At 41.0% G+C, this 22544-nt stretch overlaps 1 protein-coding gene across 2 annotated transcripts in view; it reads left to right on the top strand.

Annotated features, from left to right (window-relative positions):
• LOC135489502 (5-hydroxytryptamine receptor 1A-like) overlaps window positions 1–22544 on the top strand; it is a 169720-nt gene that overhangs the window by 76276 nt on the left and 70900 nt on the right. For both annotated transcript variants that reach the window (XM_064774881.1, XM_064774882.1), the window contains one exon: window positions 20721–20841. The gene's annotated coding sequence lies outside the window, so the exon portion shown is untranslated. The remainder of the gene's footprint in view (window positions 1–20720; window positions 20842–22544) is intronic.

Genomic DNA, 22544 nt, shown 5'->3' with positions numbered 1-22544 from the left:
CGTGGGTTTCAAAAACAACTAAAATTCCTCGCTCCTCACATTTCTTTGAATTAGCTACTATAAGGAATGAGACTTTAAACGGAGATTCTCTGGGGCATACAGGCATATATATATAGGCATATATGCCCGAGCCAGTGCCTTTATACCAGGGCAGGCAGACGTTCCCATACGTAAGTGGGGGAAACCCAGATGAACCGGCGTGGGTTTCAAGGAACTAAAATTTCTGACTCTTCCACAGTTTCTCAACACCATAATGCCTATGCCAGGGCAGGCTAATAATCCCACGCAGTGGTTTAATGTGTCACCCGATTTGAACTTAAGATCCCATGAAAAAGATCGAAATTGACTACGAAGCCTTAAAAGATGATAGTGATGATGATGATTTTATCAAATACCCTAAGTGCATTGATCCGGGAGACAAAACCACAGATAAGCAAAATTTCACCACAATTAATACACCCGGAGAATTAATTTATTGTACTTTGGCACTGGGTTAAAGTCGAGTGTTGACCATGATATTGACCATGATTCTCAAATGAAATTGATAATTTACTTGTTTTGTACACCCATGTTACGCTTTTGGCAATTTGTACTTGCTCAAAGAGTGTGTTGGTTGCGGCAGAAATACTAATGGATTAATCAAACCAGGCATGCCAGGGGCTGGGTTGGTGTAAATGTTCAAATACATCTGATTCCCGTGCCGCTCCGTAAGCTCTCAACACGCCAACAAGTCATTAGAAAATAAGCGCGACTTTCTCTCGCCGCCGACATGACCAAGTCTCCCCGGGGACCGCGATATCAACAATTAACTGTCTGAAGTGTTTTGATAGTGCCTCCCCCTGCGGCACAGTGCTTTTTGAGAGAATGAACTTGGGACCGAAAAGGGTGAGAGTCAACATACCCCATCAACTCATGCGTCTAAAGAATTTTATATAGTATTACATGTACTTCAGCAACGGATTGAAGTCGAGTGCTGACAGCGATATCTTTCTTGATTCTGTAATGAAGATTTATTTGATTTGTTTCGCCTCTGACAATTCAATTTAACGGACTTGCGCGGAGTATCTTGGTCTCAACCGATTCTACTTGTAACTTGCCCTTATACCGAGAACAAAACTAATGATTTTTAGAAGATTCGAATCCACGATCCCGGTTGATCTGGGTTTTGCTTTTTACAAATAATAGTTAAGAAAATCCTAGAATACTGGGCAGGCAAGACCCTCGCTGTGACATGTTCGATTCGAACAGTTCCGAATGCAGCTTAGTTACTGATTACTATAATTCACTTTGACCTGATACCATGTTCCATGTACCATGTTGAGGAGAATGATTGATACCCTCACCCAAATGCCCCCTCAACCCATATTTATTTTCCCACTGGTAACGTATTTTGACATCAGAAATAGTAAAAACCACAATGATCCCAAAGTCAGTCACGTCGGCTATGTACACACAGTGTACCATACAAATTGTTTAATCTCTCCAAGCTGGTTAATTTCACAGCTGATTTGACGACAGGTGATGGATTGCTCATAGTCTCCCTGGTTACCTTATCGACAGACATCACCGCGACGTGGCAAGCGTTACAAATACGATCAGATATTAGATACATTTTAGAAATAGAATTTTCTCCTTCGCATTAACCAATTCCTAAAAAGTCATTGCGGATGCGTTTTCAAAGCCCATCTTCTCTAAGACAAGGATATGGCGGGTGCCTGATGCTAGCGAGTTCCTAGCCAGCTGGACTATTTGAGCGTTGACGTTCATATTTCCATTTTGAAGCGGACTTTAGAAGTCAAATCGTCGATTTGGTCGTTCCCAATACCAAACTAACTACTGTATAGTATACGTAACTGCGAATCGTGAATTTCGATTTTGGACTAAAAACTTGTTTAATGTCTTCAAGCTGGTTAGTTTTACAGCTTATTTGAAGGTTGATCATCCCGCCTTGGAGGAGGAATACTCCCTGGAGAAAATCATCTCCAAGTGCAGAGCTTACCCCTAAGAAGACGAAGAAGAAAGAAGGTAGATGGATGGCTTACCGTCCGCCCGGTTGCCTTATCGATTGCACCTCAGCGACTTAACCGCAGCCGAAGTGCGCTCAGATAAATGGAATAGATTTTCAATTTCAAAATTTAGGTTTCTCCTTGACATCAAACCAATTCAGTAAAGTACAACAGAACTATCTTTTGGTGTAGCCGTCGGCAAAATAATAATCACATCTAAACTGAATAATGTTACACGTACATGTACATGAAGTATCAAAACGTAACCTTCGAGTCGGATCCCGAGAGTCCATTCAAGAAGATAAGAATAAAGTAAAGCCAGCATGCAAAATCCTGTTCCAAGTATTTGAAAGCAAAGCAACTGGTCCATCGAGGGCAATACCTTAAAACGAATTACGTGTACAAGGCTCACAAGTGTCTCTCAGGGTCTAAATTTGACTTAAAACGGTAAACGACTCCGTATTGATTGCTTGTGTCTACGTGAGCTGTGACCCTGATTTACCATGAATTCATATGCGTGACTTAAATACATTATTCCAAACATGGAATGTATGGATTTTCCCGAGGCCGACCATGTCGTCGTCTGGCTTCATGTCGTGTTGTAGACAGTGAAAACCAATGAGACGGAGACAGTTGTAAGATTTCTCTTCCATTTTATAAGAGTACGATACTATGTTTAAGTGTCAGTAGGCAGAATTATGTTGCTTCCTGACGTGTTCTTCATAATTGAGGCAAGTCTCGCAGTCTACTGAGTATGTGTCATGGGATTAGAACTTGCCAAATGTAACTGTTCATCACATCTTTTGGGGCCATTGTGCAAAAAAGGTTGCTTACAACGTTTTCCCCTCTGTTTCTCATCTTGTAGACCCTTCAAAGAACGAAATACTTCCTATTATACATTTAATAACTTTCACCCTACTACATCTTGTCGTTATCATGATATCATCATGTCCTTATTTCGCTGTGTTATCACATCCTATCTTCCTAGCTTCGCGTTGCGCATAAACCCAGGAACAGAAAATAAGATCTAGCCATGTTTCTGCAACACCTTGTCTATTAATAGCTGCAACCGTTATAAAATTCAACGCAATTCTTCTTATCCAAGCTCTCCGTGTAGTTTTCCTTGACAGCCAATGCATAATAACGGCGAACAACTTGTCATTATCCGACTGTCAATGTTGAAAATTGATCAAATATTTAGCCAGGCTCAACAATAACCAGGCAATAAACAGGTGTCTGAGTGCGATATCCGATTTTACCGTGTGTTTGTTCTGCATCATTACGATTGTTGCATGTGTTTGCCTAGGTAATAATATCTATTGACCACCAATTTCCTAATTAGCCTGACATGACTAAAGATGGTGGCCAGCTCTTTGAGTCGTGTGGTGTCTAGTTGGCCCAGCAAACGTGGAATTTGGCTGTGATACTGTCATGCTATGAATGTTTTTCTGGGTCAACCGATACTCAGGCATAGGACCCCATGACCTATTTTAGGTCACCCCGTAGAAGGAGCACGCCTAGCTCGGTTGCTGAGTTAGCCACGTTACGCCTTGTGTTTTCAAGAGCAAATAAACATTTCAACGCCAATCCTTCTTCGTTATTCTACATAAGAATATATACCTACATGTACACGAATTGACAAGTGGGTTTCCTTCGAGTTCAAGGGCTTTCTCCTTGTAAACATTTGGACCAGGTGTGCGACATGTGCGATGTAGACATGTATACAATGCATACAATGTATACAATGTATACAATGTAAGCAATGTATGCAATGTATGCAATGTATACAATGTATACAGTGTATACCATATATACATTTTTTTCAGCATTTGTTCCCCAAACCTCTTTCATCCAAATAGATGTTATAAATCCAACAAACTTCAAAAACCTTTGCAAGATATCAGCTAACGTTAATATTTGTCCAGCCCAACAATCTCTAAGCTCTGAACAGGTGTCGGACAGCGATATCCGATTGTTATTGCGTGTTACAATTGGCGCCCGTGTTTGCCCATGTATAATGATATATATTGGCTGTCAATTAGTTTCTGATAAGCCGCAGTTAGTGGAGAATTCATTGGCGCACAGGCCTGACAATCGGCAATTAACGAAAAAAGGGATGTCTTGTTGGCTGTTAGCTTCACGGTCGAAAAAGATGTTTAGTTTGTATTGCCATTAGTAAATTAGATGCGGTAAACGTGATATTTTTTCAACGAAATGGCCGTCAAATTTGTATTTGTACATGTAGTTAAGTTCGTTTCAAGGTAGAAATTCAGTTTGCTTATTTACAACGAAAACAATTTTGACCATGTTTTCACTATATCTTTTGAGTTGCCCCTCATGTGTGATCTTGTAATTAGAAATTTACCACTTTCTATTTACATTTTGATGTTTCGTTTGGTTACGACCTACTTTAGGTGTGTTGATTAGACCAATAGGATATTGACATTGTGCAAGTGTTGGCTTGGAACTCGAATCTAACTTTCAAAACATTGTTATAGAAAACTTAATTCCAGTTAGCCGACAATCTACTCGGGGGTGTAAACATCAATTTTGGCTGTTTACATATGACGCGATACAAATTGGTAGTAAACAGCGCATTCCTTTCGAAATCCTGCCTAAACGTGATTGAAATCCTTAAATAACAGATTCTTTGAAAATCGATCGCCAAAATTACCGGTCATTTTCGTAGCTTTTCTCAGCAACAAACCGGAAGAGTTTACGGTAAAAAGGCGGAGGAGAGTATATATAAGGTCCATATTATTTTATTTAAATACCGGTATTCTAATATGCTTAATTTATTCTATCAAAATTACCTACGATTGTCATTGGGAAAAAATATTTTACGAACACTTGCAGCCAGTGTAACTATGTGTTGTGATTACTCTTAAAAAATCAAATGACGGTCATAAATAAACCATCTGTGTTGTTACTGCTATTTTATTCAATGCCTATAAATAATATTCGCTCGGTGCATTCTACATGTAGGCGTATTCATAAACATCGATGGTATTTTCACCAACATTTGGTCAATATGATAGAATGTGTGTACTTCAACCGGGGCACTTTGACACGAAACCTCATGCCTTGTGTACAAGTTTTAGTGATATCAGACAAGTATTCTGTTCTTCCCACTCGCATGTTTACTTTCTTAGTATGGGAACAGAAGGTACACATAATTGAAAAATATGGAATGAAAATCAATAGTCGTGCAGCACGCATGTACATGTTGAGATATTTGGTCGTCTAGTCCATAGCGATCCTCTCTTATGTGTCGATTTCCCCGATGTGCGCGCACCGCTTGGAAGATATAGACGTGCAAATGCTGAAGGCAGACGATAGGAAGCGGAATCAGAAGATACGTGTGCAAGCTATGATTAACGTCTGCTACTGTCGTACCTGAGGAGTTATTTTTTTGCCGCGGACTATGTATACATAATATGTACAGTTGTAATTGCTGTGTGGATAACTTTGTTGGAGTAACATACATTTCAAAAAAGTCATCTGACTGGGGATAACTAAAAGAGTGGCTGTTCGCGTTCGTCGTCGCTGGAGGCAAACAGGTAAACGCCACTCCTCATCAAATTAACCAGTGAGAGTACTTTTTTCTCACCCTCTCATTTCATGTATTGCACTACTTGTGTTCTCGGTCTATATTACACCATCTTGTTCTTTCACAATCATTGAAAATAAAACACGAAAGAAACACATTGGACTGATACTGATTTGTTTTACTACTATCTAGGTGTTATACACAATGATTGCAACTGAATGTTAGTGGTCTGCTATCATTCTTTCATGACAGCAGTTTTCCTGTAACGAAATTATTTCTTCGTGTTTTGTTCGTCGATTCCTGCCATTAATTCCTACACCTCATCAACCTTCTTTGACTGGCCAGGCCCGGGAGCAGTAGCTCAAGGCGTGTACGTTGCCGGTGAAGCATTTCTGAGTGTTTCAGTGTTAATTGCTGAGCGTTTCCCCATTTTTCAACAGTTTTTAAAAATCTCTTCCATGCATTGGCCCACTCCTCAACAGACACTATCTATATATTAACCGCTAAACCAATCCTATTTGTCTAATACGACTACGGTACTTCGTGAATCCACTTCTTAAAAACTTATTAAAGTATGCTTTGACAAATCAAGATGCCTTCATCAAATGTCTAAAGTTAATATTCCGACTTATTCATCTCAACAACATTACTGGCTACCTACATTGTATCGAACCTATTGGATTTTGTCCACAAGTAGCTCGAGATGTACTTGCTGGAACTGTGTGAATCCACTCCTTGCTAACACGTTTCCTCCCATTTATTGATCGGCGCGCTTGACCTGATTTCATCCAAGCCGAATAAAAGTGGTTGAATCTGAGTCACCTCCTGCTCTCCACGCAGTGCACATCATGTCAATAGTCATTCTGGTGCGAAGAACGTGAATGTAGCCACAGGGTGTTGCTGCGCGTGATGCATTTTGCACTCATGGCTGCACTTTAGTATTACCCGTCAGGTTTTGGAATCAACTGCGCCGACTCGGACTCCGTTTCAATGAGGGAGGGAGGCTACGGAGGGACATTCAAATTCAAATTAGTTTATTAATCAAGAGGCCCGGAGGGCAAAGGTACACATGGTACAATAGAAATACAATGATTTTGATTGAAAGTACATAAGACATACAAAGGATACATGACAAAAGTAACAATATAAAGTCTACTACCGGGGTCAAACCTGGAGTAGATACTAGTAGGTGGGAGAGAGGAGGTCCTTATTTTTACAACCTCTGATACTGATGGTTCAGAATGCACTATTATGACTGTACATAGGAGAAGCAACAGTAGTAGAGAGAATGGTTTTATAATTATGGCTGAAATAACATTAGTCTGTATGACGCGGATCAAAGCTGATAAAAGTCCATTTACTAAAATCGTGGCTTTGATTTGGCCCTTCTCCAATCGATGACGCGTCTGGCATGCAATTATTACTGAGTGCATTAGCCAACCATAAGTATCCGTTCAATTTGTTTGGCTATCAGCCTAATTCATTAAATACATGTATATCCGGCCAATACCTTAAAACCAATCAATACTCGAATTCTGGCGAAATATGGTTCTGACCATTTTTGTCTCCAATCGATTACAGGTCTTGCATGCAATTATCGCTGAGTGCATTAGCCAATCACGAGGCCTAACTCGATCTCGCGGTCGCCCAAGCAAGGTTAATCAGATTGCATAGATAAAACCATGATTTATGATTACTGTCCATAACCTACTATAAATGGATTCTGCGTAAGATTCAATCAATATTGATCAGTGCAATATATGTATTGGAAATGTTGGCAGAGATGACGCATCTTGATCAGCCGCCATTTTTATCTTTATCAGGCACAAGTCGAGGTCAATATGGCCGACCTTTCATGATAGATGGAAGATTATTGCATTTTCTTGAAAAAGAGGTTGAAGATGATCAGAATTTCATGAAAGATGGTGACAAATGTTAGAAATCTCACTTAAAGAGATGAAAAATGATCGACCTCTCATGTAAAAGGGTGAAATGTAATGAAGTTTTTATGACGAAGGGTGGAAGATGATGGAATGTTAATGAAAGAAGGGAAAGTTATTGGATTGTCTTTAACAATTAGTTGAAACACGATTCATTTTAACCTAATCAAATGAGTGTAACAGTGAAAATAAGTATCGTGCCGTAAGAAAAAAGTCCCTTTTGCGATGGGGCCAATAACAATACGTCACAGGAAAAACTGATAACCGGCTGAAAGCGTGATTCCATCCCTAGAAGTAATTGTCAATGATACATTTTCACAGACTACGAAAATGTATATTTGTTGAATATGTGAATGGGGGGGGGGGGGGGGGGGGGGTTAATGACCCTTTTATACACTTTTTTCGTTCTTGACCTGTACTGCAGGTGCTGACATAGATCTCGCTCCGAATCTCCCATTAGCAACATTACATATCAAAGCCCTCGAGCAAAAAAAAATCACAAATGATCACGTCGTGCAGTCATGTAAATTTTTACGAAACAGGTGTTCTTCCAACAGGCAGCCTATTATAACACTGCAATGATGAATTGCAAGAAGCGTCCGCCACCCCGGGAAGTGTGCTATACCTTCGAGTCGAAAGATGTTAGCCATCAACTATCGACAAAAGCTCTAACCTGCGCCTGAGTTCCACTACTCTGTAGCGGAAGCTCAATCTTCTCTAATTCGACTTGCGCTATTCTTGAACCAGCTCCAGTCAGGCAAGCGTTATTTGAGGTACACGAGCACACCACGTTAGCAACAGTTTCTTGGGTGCATAACAATGTTCAATGCCCACTAATAGCGTACATTTCGAACATAGAATAATACTTCATGCACACTGCTCTCTAGCCTTGGTGGACTGGAGTCGTTTTATCAAAGAAACCTGTTTACTGCTTCTCTTGTTCTACGAGGTGAAATAACTTACGAGATTGAGTGTATGGGTGTTTACCTTCCTGTCGGTATGTTCTTCGAGAGGTTTAGGCTGCGTTATAATCATGATAGCAATAGATTTAAAAAAAGATTTCCCAGACTCCTTTAAGTCCAACAACTAAGTACATGACTGTATAAAGATGATTCAGTAGTGTACTAAATGATTTAGTACGAGACTTGATGACACCACAGGTCTTTCGTATTCCGTATTAATTTTGGTCGTTCGCACGGATTGAGTATAAGCCTGCCTCCGAGTTGCCAACTATACCATCACGTCTTTGAGCAAGCTCTTTTATAGCAAATATTTTGAAGCTGCCTCTTACAGTAACAATATTTGAAAATGTATTTACAGTAGTTGTTTTTTTCATGAGGTTTCTTCCTTCCTGTTGCTGAATAAAGGTCCTAATCGCTTCATCATTAGACCTTTAAGTTGATCTTGACAAGCGTTATTTTGACTTGGCGTCCAATCTGTTATGCTGGGGAAATCTACAGGATTTGACACGATTAGGCTGCCTCTTCAACATACCCAGCCGAACCCTCCGCGTCCCTAATGGGCAGTCCGACAATATCGATTGCGACTTCATAGATAGGATACTAGCTGGATCATCACCAATACAACATTGAGTAGCGCAATTTATGCGACCTACTTCACTTATCAGGCAAATCATCCGTCCTATTGATGGATATTTGCTCAGGGAATCAAACAGCTCAGTGTAGGGGGCTTAAAAATTCTCATCCCGGGCGCCCTCAATCATGTCCCTGTCTCGATTCCTAATAGGTCTTTCTAGATGTATCTGTATGACCATGTTGAGGTATTTCCCGGCCGTTTTATCCTCTAATTTATCATACTTATCAAGCGGTGGTCGCGGACTTCGATTTGACGCGGGCCAACAGCAGTAATCCTCGCTCGTATACGCCGGGATTACCCGGCAAACAGAGGTTTTTACCGATATCCACACTAATATCCCAATTTAGAATTGATGCTTTGCCGATTTAGGTTATCAATGCGTATCAATCAGACAGAGCGAAATGATCCCCTGTTCGGAATGGGACGTGAGGTTGTGTTGCCCATTCTGGTTGGGTAATGCGGGCGGTGACGAACACTACCAGTGATAGGTCATGGTGTAACCAGTGCCAAGCATATCAATTTTTCTGCCCATAACATGGCTGCAAATACCCCCAATGAGTAACCAAAAACATGCTTTTCAAGCACTTACCATTTCATTTAGCTCAGTCCCGATCACAATTTATAATGCTGTTTATAATGGTTCAGCGGCATTTTAAATGCGTGATCGTTATGGAGCCATACGGGATGTACCCCTCATAGTTAATGGGCCACTAACAATTTATTGGGCCATAAAATCACCAAGTTGTTCCGATGATCAAATGTTATGCTGGAATGTTTTTATATTGAAATTTATTTGACTATCTGTTTGTCTGCTGCGGCAATGATTTGACATGCCCGCTTATCGGCGGTGAATATCAGTCCTAAAGTCTCCTGGATATACGCACAACGACGGTGGATCGGCATGTGATTTGAAGGGGAGATTGTGCATTAACTAACTCTGGTTCGACCATCACTAGCCCTGAATTATTACCGGAATATCGTACATTGTGGTTGAATACTTTGCCGGCGACAACAGTGCCAGGAAGCCTTTTAAGCAAGACCAGATTACACAGGACACAGTCGAACATCCCTAAGCGGACACCTCTCTTAGCTGGACACCCTTTCAGTTAGGGACAGTGGATTTGATCCCAAATGTTATATTTCTATCCAACTATCAGGACACCTCCCAATCAAGGACAGTATTTGTCAGTCCCCCAGGTGTCATTGACAGTCAGAGATGTTCCACAGTACTTTCGCATTTAGATGGGTGACACTGTACTGCATGTCACCACCACTTGATCTATAGTCGATCTGCCTCTCTTCATCCACCATCTTTGTTTAACATAGCAACACAAGTGGTACCCTATGTTGTAAACATAGGGTACTATGATCATGAATATTCATGAGCTGGCTGCCAATTCATTTTGAAAATATAACTGTTACTGGAAGTGAAATTATTCAATTCTTTTATTTTTCATCATTTCAGAGAACTCTGAATTGCTGAGCCGTTCAGTTTTGCACTTATGGGGTTCTTGTACCATTTTAGGATTCATTTCACCACATCGTATAGGAATAATTCAAGAAAACGTGAAAAATTTGGTCGAAGCTATTCATGCCTATGAAATGTGTGTGTTAATGCCATACTAAATACTAATCAACTATTTATAGCCTTCCCCGACCCTTAATGTTTAGTCAACTAAATAGCGATACTGGTATTCTAATTGTATGAATGGGCCGTTATATTAAGTGGAATGGAAAACTCATATATCAGAAGCAAGCCGTATAAGTTTCGCTATATATATAAGTACATGTAGTTGAGGAACATTTTACGAGAATCAGAGAACTAGTAACTTCTTTATAAGAAAATGTCACTGCCCTTTTGAGCCGATGTAATTTGTAATCAAAATAACCTGGGCGTAGTCCCCCTTTAATAACTTACCACACACAAAAGTGCCGATGTTTCTTAACCGCCTCCTTTGAGTCTTATCATCTTGCTCCATTGAAGCGAACGAATGTATTATTTCCACCAGCCTCTACTAATGCTAAAGTTATTAAACCACGTCATTCTTACTTAGCCCTTTATTACTATTTCATAGTGGCCATCGTCGGGGGTTTTATATTTGTGCACCCGACGTTCTTTATATCGGTGTGCTGATGAGCGTTGGCAGGCCGCGACTGGCGGGTTATGCGGGTTTGATGCGGAGGCAGTCACCTAGGTGATGGCACTAACCAAGCAGAACAGCTCCACCCAACCACTCGCCCGTTTTTATATTCGAGAAGTGCAGTCATGGCCATCATCGTCGGTAACGCCATGCGATTTTTGCCGTGCTCATTCGTGCCTATAAAGCGCCGCCGAAATTAGTTATTCGAATCGCGCAACCTGCGATTATGATCGCTGCTATATGCGACAGACAATCTCATGTCTGCATATAAAACCATTTATCGCATGGGTTTGATTAAATCGCAGGTAGCACCGAGTGAGATAGTCAAGTGAGAATGAGCCAAGTTTCATTGGCCAAGGCAGACCTTAGAAATGAACCATTGAAAATGACACAGATTTCGGTTCGAAATAGTCTGTGTGGTGTTGTATTCAAAACGTAATCAACGTCGTTAAAAAGCATACTGTAAATCAAAGCGTCAGGTTGACACCTGAGGTTAAAATAAAACGAACTTTCTTATATGTTATCGTTTATTACTGAAAGACTGGGGACGATTAGACGCGTAAGAAATTACTAAACCAAACGGGTCAGCAACAACCAGGAAAAGGAGAACTCGCGTCGCCATGGCAACTTGTGTGATTGACATGGTTCAATCAAAGCAATCACACATAGACGATTTCTTGTGGGTTTAATCGACCGAATTATCACTGGCGGTCATCAAAATCATTTTATCGACAGCCGAAATTGTTTCAAGTTAAATGCATCGATAAGGGTGTTGCGGGCGTCGCCATGGCGACGGAATATTTTGCTCTGAGGTCTAAATGAATTAACCTGACCCAAGATTTCCGAGATTGCTTGTCAGTGATTTGATGTGTTATAAGAACTACGGCTTTAAAGTCTGTTGCATGGATGGATTGAGGAAGGAAATGATGTGTCATATCCATGGCCAAAATGAAGAATACTTGTAACGTCAAAGCCCAAGTCATGTAAAAAGACGTTAACGCCACAATGAATCTGCCACCAATCGTAGCTCAGGTTTAACAAACCATCGACGCCATAAAGTAAGTTGCAGGGTTGGTGGTGAGGAAGGAAATAATGTGTCGTAATCCATTTTCCATAGCCTGGCTCAAAATTGAGAATACCTCTATCGATAAAGCCAAAGCGGTGTGTATAAAGACGCCAAAGCCACAATGAATCTGCCCCAATTCAGGCTCAGGTTTAATAAACCACCGACGCCATTAGTGACACTCCGGGGTTGAAAGGAAATGCTACACGTATAATATTCCACCTGAAATTTTAGGTTCGGTTGCCCTGAGCTACCTTTTGAAAGCGGCACTTGTGTCAGCCGTTGTTGTACTCTTCAGTCTAGCTCATATTGATATCAACGCCTATGAAATATCCTTAAATAGCACTGGCAGACCGATTTAAATGCGGTTTTTTTATGCAAGGTTGTCTCAAATGTCTAGCTAGTCCACATGAACATTATGATTACAATGAAATGCGTTATTGTCTTCATTATTATGTAATCCACTATTCAAAAATGGTCAACAAAAACGTATTTCTATATTTCGGAAAAATTGTATATAGTACAGCAAGAACTAAGACTATTTGGTGTGTTTTCATGTTGATATCTTAATTGGGTTCCGAAATATCATGCTTTTTCTGCTCAAATATCAACACGCAGTGGTTACTTTTTCTATGACCTTTGTAGTTGTAGTGTAGGTGTTGACATTACTGAGCTAGATTTTGCATAAAATATTCATAACTCACTGGGAACTTACTGATGGTATTGTGCATACTTGCATATTGTTTACTAAAGCACTGAATAGGTGGTGCTTTTTAACAGTGTTACGCATTGTGAGTTTGTTTGCAACAACAACTCCCAGCACTTCGGCATTATTGAGAAAAAAAATCCGCGGAAATAGCCAAGAGCACCCAGTCCCTTGTTCCAGTGCCCGCTAAAAGCGAAAATCAATAAAAGAGGTTATCTTTATGCCAATTCGTTGACAACATCCACGAACTGGAGTAAGCGTAGAAAAGAAAAACCCAAGGGAGTCATCTGACGATTGCTTTATTTATGCATGTTATGCAAAACCCCCGGGTGGAACTGGCTCCATGCATAAATGTAGCAACTATTGGACTAATAGTCCCCGAGGGGCTGCCCGAACCTACCCGTGTTATCGCGAAGCCTCTAATAACGAGAGCAAACGAGTCATGTCGAGCCTTCGGGAGGACGTCGGGAGATAACGCTTCCACGGGGGGGGGGGGGGGGACAATTAACGCTTCGAAAGCCTTGGAGAGCATCTCGAAATATCATATTAAACACTTTGAAAGACGTATTGATGGGCTCTTGTGGTTTTGCAATGTATTCTTGTCATCATAATGCACTTTGTGAACGTGATTTAAGGGAGTATTCGCAACCACCGAAACGTCAAAGCGAAGGCCAATACTATTGCCTCTCCTGATCATTATATCGAAGAACGGGATAGGTGTTCGCGTTGGCATTGCGAAAACTCCCTGATACTTTTTGGTATATCCGCCTGAGAAAATCTAAGCAGGGATTTGGTAGAGTGTACATGGTCATGCAAACATTTGCAGTTTGAAGATTAAGACATGGCTTACCACTGTCTTTGCTTATCGTCATCATCTTCACTATCATCGTTTCTATCATAGTCACGTCCACATCATCGAATCGTGCGGGGTTCGTTCGGTTTGTTCCACCGATCGTATCACCGCTATTAAGGTGTTCGATTCGATGAGCTCGATCCTACAGCTTTTCTGTGGCGATTTTGATGAGAAGTTTATCATTTAGAGTACGACCTCATATATCTTAAATAAAACATCGAAATTGCCTGCATATAACAAAATGTTACAATTTGCCATCTGGTTCCGGAACTGTCCAACAATCCGCTAGTAGTATTACCTCTATAAGTTGTAGTCGGAATCTTTGGTCGAAATGGCTTCCGGTACAACACATCGTATGGTGTATTTTGTCTGATCTTCTTCGATATTCTGTCTGCCCAGGTCATTCACCAGCCGTTCCCCCAAGAGGTACTCACGCTAATTTGATTCGACGGTCACCGCACCACCTGAAGATACGGCATGTCATCCCTTGCCGTAAGCCCGTACGTCCCCGTATGAAAAACGCAGCCTCCTAAATGGATTTAACCCCGTGTATGATTTATATCATAATGTGGCTCATGGAATACCGAAACAAGATCTAAGGTGCTCTGGGATCAGTTTATACCCAAGCCGCTTATGCATGCGCTGTGGTTACGTTTCATTCCTCCCAACATTCAAAAACAAGCGATGGCGTTGATGCTCTTTGCGTTAACAAATTCTCTGATAGAATGATCTGGTCGGTCGGACTAAGAGGATGCTGTAACTAAGATACTAAACCTGTCTGTTGGTCGAGCTTGGGAACGGGGTACTGGTCGCACTCTCAATATATCCCTGTTCTTCAACTTCAATGACGCATAGACAGTGTATTGCGGTGACAAAATATGCAGGTTGACCAGAACTTGAGACCTGATTTTTTTTCTCAAAGGTCATTATAACTAGAGTTAAAATTAAAAAGGCCCACCTCAGTGTAGGGGTATACATTAGGCCTACAACTTGGTCTCGCACTTCTTGTAGGACAAGAAGAGAAGGCCATCATCACCTCAAGACTTTTTGCAACTTCTTCAGAATTTGCACGAAAGCAGCCCAATTCAAGCATTTGACACAGTATTGTATATAAATGTTTGAACGACAAACTGATGCTTAAATTTACCTGGTTTCCATTTATTCTTGCAACTCAAAATGGCTTCCGATATGTTAAAGGATTTGATCGTCTACTTCAAAACTGGTTCAAAAGGGCAAAACTCTTTCGCATATTATTTGATTAGAGACAGTTCTGTTGGTCAGTATTTCTGTCAACGTTTTTTTATCGATTCTTAAAGTCTTTTGTTCATTTAGCGATACCGAGTATTGCTGATAGAATCATCCCACTCCTCCCACTTGGGAAGCCTCTCAATGTAGAATATCCGGACGTCGTCGTAAAAACGAAGGGCACGTTCTTTGATTATGCGGGGTTGCTTGTTTTTCAGTTGACATTTGTCTCTTTCGCACTGATCCTCGTGAAATATGATTGGTTTCGTTCAAGCGAGGTTAAAGTTCATTGACATGGTCTCAAATCGCTTTCAACTGGCTCACCCCGACATTGGCAAATATTGTTGGTTGTTCGATTGGCCTTTTGAGGTCATATATATACACTGAAGTTACCCTCAGACGGTTCAAATCCAAGCTTGTTGAAAGAAACCTCCATTTCAATCCTGTTGAGTGGCCTTGTGTCGAGGCTGGTGACAGCTGCAAATATAGTCCTGAGCCAATCTCGGCAATCAGCGGGGTGTATCGTTCTCTGCGTCACCCTCAGTTACTCCTGCGTGCAAGTTCTGCCTCGCTTGCCCCCCGCCCAGTCTGATAATTAATATCTACTACCCCATCAGAAGCACTTAGGCGAAGAGCGAACCAGGCGACTTCATATTGAGTATGGTCGCATCGGTATTCCTATGCACGAACTCTATCTACCTGGATATTTCATTTATATTCATAGAAATCTTTGTCCTGTTCCTTAAGCTCAGATTGCTCATGTCCATACTTATACCTTAAGGTGTCATTCGCTTACTTGATAAGTATGGGGAGTATATTCAATTTGATAGTCCGTCGTGGAAGATAGCTTTGCATTGGTCATTTGGTGAGAGGCTAACTTGCTATACCGCGGTATGGTTTTGTCACGCCCCTCCACAGGTTGAGGTCATCCGCGAATTAGGTCAACCCATATGACTTGCCCTTGTCAGGTTGCTTTGCTTTCTTGCATCAAACATCGTGACCTCAAGAGAAGCAATAAGAGTAAAACTTGTCTCTGTTCTTACCATCAACCGGTGTTTCGTGTTTGTTTTTTTCTGTGTTTCGCTCGATCATCTTGGAGAATTACTGGAAAGCCGGTTGCCAGTTTCTTCTGGTTGTCCCATTTGTCAAGTCGAGATTTCGCAAATCCAGTGCATTGGCAAGGCCGGGACTGACCGCCACTTTGCTGGTCAGGAGTACGTCGCAGAAGATGCGGAACGCATTACTTCTACTTTTATGTGAGGATATGCACCTGAAGAAGACGGTTATTGCCGTTAACGGCCTGTTATCAAAGGGCGACAGATGCGCACCACTATCTGACCTTTTCAGAGTGTTCTCCTCGAGAAATTCGCTGAAAGCGGGTGTTACGTATTGGCCTGCTACCTTGAAATAGCTACTCCATCATGTCACGTCGCTTTATATACCACATGCCAAGGAAAACATAATATTTATCCCAGACGCGCCTAAGGTTACCCAAGCGCAACTATATCTGCTTCGATCTTAATCTGAAATCGATGAGGAAAACCAAGAAGCCAATGTTCGTGTGCTATATTTGGCGAATGATCTTACTTTTCGAGACAACATGATATCTAGTCGCACCTGCGCTGTCTGACTTAGTTCGACAGTGAAAAATAGAAGAGGGTGAGACGTCAAGGGGCATTGAAGAAGCTGCTCGTAAGTGCCAGTCCTGATTATCTGGAGGTATTGGGAGGGGAGAGGGCTTGCGGAAATGTGGCAGATGTTCTCTCTCGACAAGTCATTGGCAAGTATTAAGATGATCACCATATTCTTCAGATTTCACCATTTTCTTTAGAATAATTTTTCTGGTTTAAGGACGATATCGGCCTCATCTGAGGAACAGTTACAAGGTAGCTGCTCTACCCATCGTCACAATGCTAGAATTTCCACCTAGCCACGCAATATTTTCTATGGCGTAATAGCGAACGAAAGCTTCATGATAGCATCGACGTTCCCCTGGAAGATTTCTTGATTTACTACGGGTGGGCGGCAGGCGATCCAATACACAATAGATTTCCAGCCCATGTCAAACGTATGCCAAGTTCATCCACAATTTATACTGTAATGTACTGGACCGCCAACTACTACAGCCATATTTTGGCAATAACGGTTCTCATTGACATGAAGAATTTATGCACTCGCTTTATCATTACATTCGATTAGACTTAAAGCTTAATTACACGACATCATTTAATTGCTATTAGTGCCAACCAATAAGTAATCATCGTGAATTACCGTACTAGGTAAATGAGCTGTGATATACTGCCTTGGTAATTAAATTACGTTGGCAGAGGGAATAATCACAATTACCATCACGTTTTGCGATCTAAAACGCATTACAGGGAAAGCATCCCGTTACTTTTAAAGACGTCGTTCACCAGCCAATGACGGGTTCTGAAATAACAACATAGAATGCAGAAATCTTCCCGGAATAAAAGTAGTTTTGCCGGTCTATAGAAGTGCGAAAAAAACGCAGGAAAACGTGTCCGGCCCTATTGTATTCTGATGTTGATATTTGGTTTTTAATAAGCCGTCCCTGTCAACAGCTTAGAGATAATCGCATGAATGAAATATTTTGATAACCAGACATTCTGTCCTGGCTAGGATATTCTTTTCAATGTTCTACACCAGAAAAAAACACGCCGCGCTCATTTCAAAAGACTCAGAAAGCTCTTTATTCTTTCTGTTACATAAAACACGATATCTCTGTACTACAGAGGGCAGGATTATACATATAAATATATTCCAAGTCGAATATTCTGCTACTATACAGAATCCGTATCTGTTCGACAATATTGGTGGACTATATATTTCAGATAACTTCTTGGTAAGGGCGACAAGTCTAATCGAGTTACGCCTGAAACAGTAACAAAATGGTCTGAACATTCATGTACTGTTGATATGATATGTGACATGCCAACAAGCTGCTGCCCACTGCGGCGAAACAGTCGTCTAGGGTCTCATTGCGAACATGATGCAAGAGTCCACCAAGGGAATTCGATTACCAGTGGTCATAAGGTGTTTGTGGCGGGTTTAATTGACCACATTCGGAAATTATTGATAGTCTCTGTCAGATATGGCAGGAAATAATGCCAGGACCGGGTCGAATCTTTATTGAAAGTTTTTTAATAACTGACTAACGGTGATTGATGTAAAGTCATTTTGTTATTTCGTGCGGCATATAGTACCGGAGTATACTAGTATTGGGGCGATTCATTTTCATTTCATGGTTGGTTTGTGAATTGGTTGATATCGGACATCTATATTTCCCCTAGGAAAACATTAAGCACGTATCTTGCACGTAATCAAGCCTCAAATTGAAAAAGAATTATATGTCGCGATATTCATTATCACCGGTGGTCGGTCCACAGTATTGTCGAGTCGTGACATGCAACATTCTAACACACTTAAAAGTGGTCAGTCGAGAGGCTCTTAGACAGTGGGACTTCTAGCCCGTAGCCCAATTCTAAAGAGTTCTCTTTAGTGACAACATTTCGGGGCAAAGTAAAAATGCTATTTTCATGATGAATACGTTTGAATATTATTTTTTGCTGAATTACTGTCTTAGCAGTGCTATTCGCTAATACATGTCTTCGCACTTCTATTACCAGCAGCAGTTCGTCAGTCGAGAGGCTCTTAGACAGTGGGACTTCTGGCCCGTAGGCCAATTCTAAAGAGTTCTCTTTAGTGACAACATTTCGGGGCAAAGTAAAAATGCTATTTTCATGATGAATACGTTTGAAGATTATTTTTTGCTGAATTGCTGTCTTAGCAGTGCTATTCGCTAATACGTGTCTTCGCATTTCTATTACCAGCAGCAGTTCGTATTGAATTTGTGCCCGAAGACGTTCACTCTCCTAACATATACGTCTTCGCAGTCCTCCTAAGTCGGCGTTACCGGCCAAATATATCTCCTACTTTGTCTTGCAAACCGAACCTACTAACAGAAGATGAAATACACTTTGATGTAAATATCTGTTACACAGAATCCATTACGAGTACCGTTACCAGATTTCGCCTCAAATAAAATATTCGATTGATCTGAGTTAATAACGTCATCCAAGTCTTTGATAGCTGTTCGAGCAGTGACTTCCGAAAAGGCTAAAATGAAAAGGGAGAAATTAGTTGACACCTTCTGGTATATATACATGTATAAATATTTTAAACTAGCCACGTCAAAAGAACGACCTCGTTTGAGAGCAGGTGCTGCTTTTATTGAAGGTTCGATGTTGGGGCGAAACTTCTTGCCCTCGTGGCATCAAAGTTGTGGAAGAGCTATAAGAAATGTGTGATGGTTTAAAAAAACGACGAAATAACGGCACGTATAGTTTGACAGGTGAGGTTGATCTTATCTTTGAGACGTTTCCCTTGATTGAAGGAAGTCGTCTTACAGCTTTGCCGTCGAAGGAAAGGCGTCTCCTTGTGGTGTCGTTCTAGGTGTCTTATTCTATTATCCTGCTACAGTTTTCTTTGTTCAGAGAACGTCCTCGCTTGGTGATAGGTGACAGGGTTTAGTCCGCACGCCTTCAACCGTGAGCAAATCAACAGCATAGTTAGCTCAACCTTTTTTGTACCTTTTTTATTCCCAGCACAGCAAGCTGGATATAACATTATATTAGTTTCAGTACAGGCAACGCTTGGTCAAGTATCAGCCAACCTTTTACGGATTTGACAATAGCAAACTGGAATCAAACATTGTCCGAGTTTAAGGACTGGCAAAGCCTTGAAATGAGGCTGTTTTGCCCCGCTACTATTTATTACTATTATTATTAGTACTAGTATGAGTAGTCACTACTGCTCGCCGGAAGCTTATCTATTTCGGTTCCCAAGCTGAGAATTGTAGATATCGTACACTGGATTCGCAATAGATCTGTGCCACCTTTTATCTACCAACGGCAATCTCCTACTACAGCCTTAGATCCTTGTTTCAGGACAATGTTTGCTAGCCCGAGGGCCAAATCCAAAAAGGGGTTCAGTTTTTTTAATTCTTGAAATCGTTTCGGGGGCAGAATAAAATGCTACATGTACATGTACTTCTCATGAAAGTTCCCGCAAAATAGTTGCTACTAAATCGATACATTGACATTGATGACTAGAAAACCCGGTCAACTGTCCGAAACTGAACGATTTTTTCAGTTCATAAACTATATCCTAGATCCTAAATGTAAATATAGAAAAAAAGAAAAATGTATAATGTAAAATTTAAAATGTAAAAAAAGAAAGTACATGTACTAGGGAAATAAAAATATATATTACAAAAAAAACTATATCCTAGGTGGCAGCACTGAATAGAGTAAAATTGGCCATCTAAGGGGCAGTTGATGAATTACAATGATGGAATTTGTATGGGATATTCTCGTGATTCAAGTCGGTATAAACGTTTACGTGCAACTAGTTTCTTGGGGACTTTTTATGATTGTGATTCATAATGATAAAACAATTTCTCTGCCCCCGAAATGTTGTCACGAAAGACTGCTTTTTCGATTTGACCCAAAGCCTATAGTCCTTGGACCTTCCAGCGGTCAGCTCAAAAACCTTTCAGGAACACATCACTCACTTACCTATACCGTTCTTCTATTTCCAGGCTCCCAAGCGAATGGATAATTAGACAATCAGAGCCTAACGGATACATTCGACTAATAGATCTGTGCCACTGATGCGTCCACCATTATCTGCTGTGGTGATATTGGCTGTATTTGATGCAGGTAAGTGAATTGGCTACATTCGCACATCAAAGTAATGGGTTTCTCTGTTCAATATTGATCAGATGTGTCCGAGTGTCCTCCGGTGGCGGCGGAGTGGACATTGCAGACTGAGAAGATACATGGGAATAGCTTGTCATGAAAAGGTTACTGCGGTTCTACCCTCAAAAATTGGCCAGCCCCTAATTACAATGTATAAGACGCACGCGCCCACGAAACAGTTAGTGGTGTTGGCTACATTATGTTTCATCCAGACATCAAAGCAACGGGTTTATGTGTTAAGTATAAATTGACCAGGAAGAGTCCGAGTTTCCCTTAGGGGCAGTGTTGTGGACAGAGTATCTCATATCAGGGATATCACAGAGAAAATACAGAGAAATAGCTTGCCATGGATACTAGGAAACTCTTTTCGGTACTACCCTCAAACACTGACACGCCCATAAGATGCACATGCCCACGAAACAGATCATAAAGACGGTACAGGGAAAACGCATCTCATGAAGAGGTAACTCTTTACGGTTCTACTCACCCCTGATTACTGTGCAAAAATGCACACACCCACAATACAATTAGATTGTGGTGGCTACATGTCACTTCCAGACATCAAAATCACGTGCTTCTGTATTCAATATTGATCAGATGTGTCCGTGTGGCCTCCAGCAATGTCCAGGGGCGGTAAAGTGGACCAGGTACCTCGCATTGGTGATATCACGTGGAAGATACAGGAAAGTAGCATGTCATCTAACGGGGAATGGTTTAGAGTTCAGTGTCGTGTGATACAATGTAATGAGCCTCGTATTAGTGATATCGCAGGACAGATACGGTGTAGAAATGTAGATACAGATTAGAACAGTTTCTAGGTGATATTACACATATACTTAAGGACATCAAAGTTATAGGTTCAATAGTCATGATAGCGACCTGGCAAATGACTACAAGGTACCTCGTATTAGTGATATCATGTAGAAGGTACGAATACATTGAGTATAGTGTCATCTTAGGTTTCACTTGAAAGCGTCGGCTGCTTTTCCGTCTGCCTTGTTTATTGCCTTTACCTCGGCTATGCTTTGACGCCATATATTTAGCTCGGTTGTTTTGTTGTTCTGTGCAATGACGTTCGATCGACTCAATCAAACGTGTCCGTATGAGATCACGTATGATCTCTCCAACTTTTCATCTTTTTACAGCATCGACCTCGAATAGAACTTAGCTCTTATTTAGAGAGCCTTTGCAAGAACGACATGAATGATGGGAGCATACATGTTCACTGCTCAGACTCAAATGTAGATAATTGGGATAAGATTGCATTCCATCAGTTCACTAAGTCGAATGTTATGTCAGTTGATTTCTGATTTACTCACTTGTCGGTGAGATGACAGACTATACTCGTGTCTCGGATTACGCCTGATGCTGTAAAACTATCAGGTATTTTTTTATAGGATCGACCTCGACTCAGTGACACTGCTGCGACTGAAATGAATAATTGATAAGACGAAAGCTTATTACAACTTACTAGCTACATTCCACCTGTTCCTTAATGATAACTGTTAGATGAATGCAACGCGGTGATATATTTACACTCGGAAACAAATGCAATTACGTTACATCAATGGTTATCGTCTCGCAGGTATTGGGAAGCACTAGAGATTTCAGACGACATTCTTATCGTTCAAGTAGGCATTATCATACAGGGTATACACTGAAAG

The sequence above is a fragment of the Lineus longissimus genome, chromosome 6 (assembly GCF_910592395.1).
Source record: "Lineus longissimus chromosome 6, tnLinLong1.2, whole genome shotgun sequence".
Classification (NCBI taxonomy): domain Eukaryota; kingdom Metazoa; phylum Nemertea; class Pilidiophora; order Heteronemertea; family Lineidae; genus Lineus; species Lineus longissimus.
The sequence above is the reverse complement of the archived record's forward strand: the minus strand, read 5'-3'. Positions and strand labels throughout refer to the sequence as shown.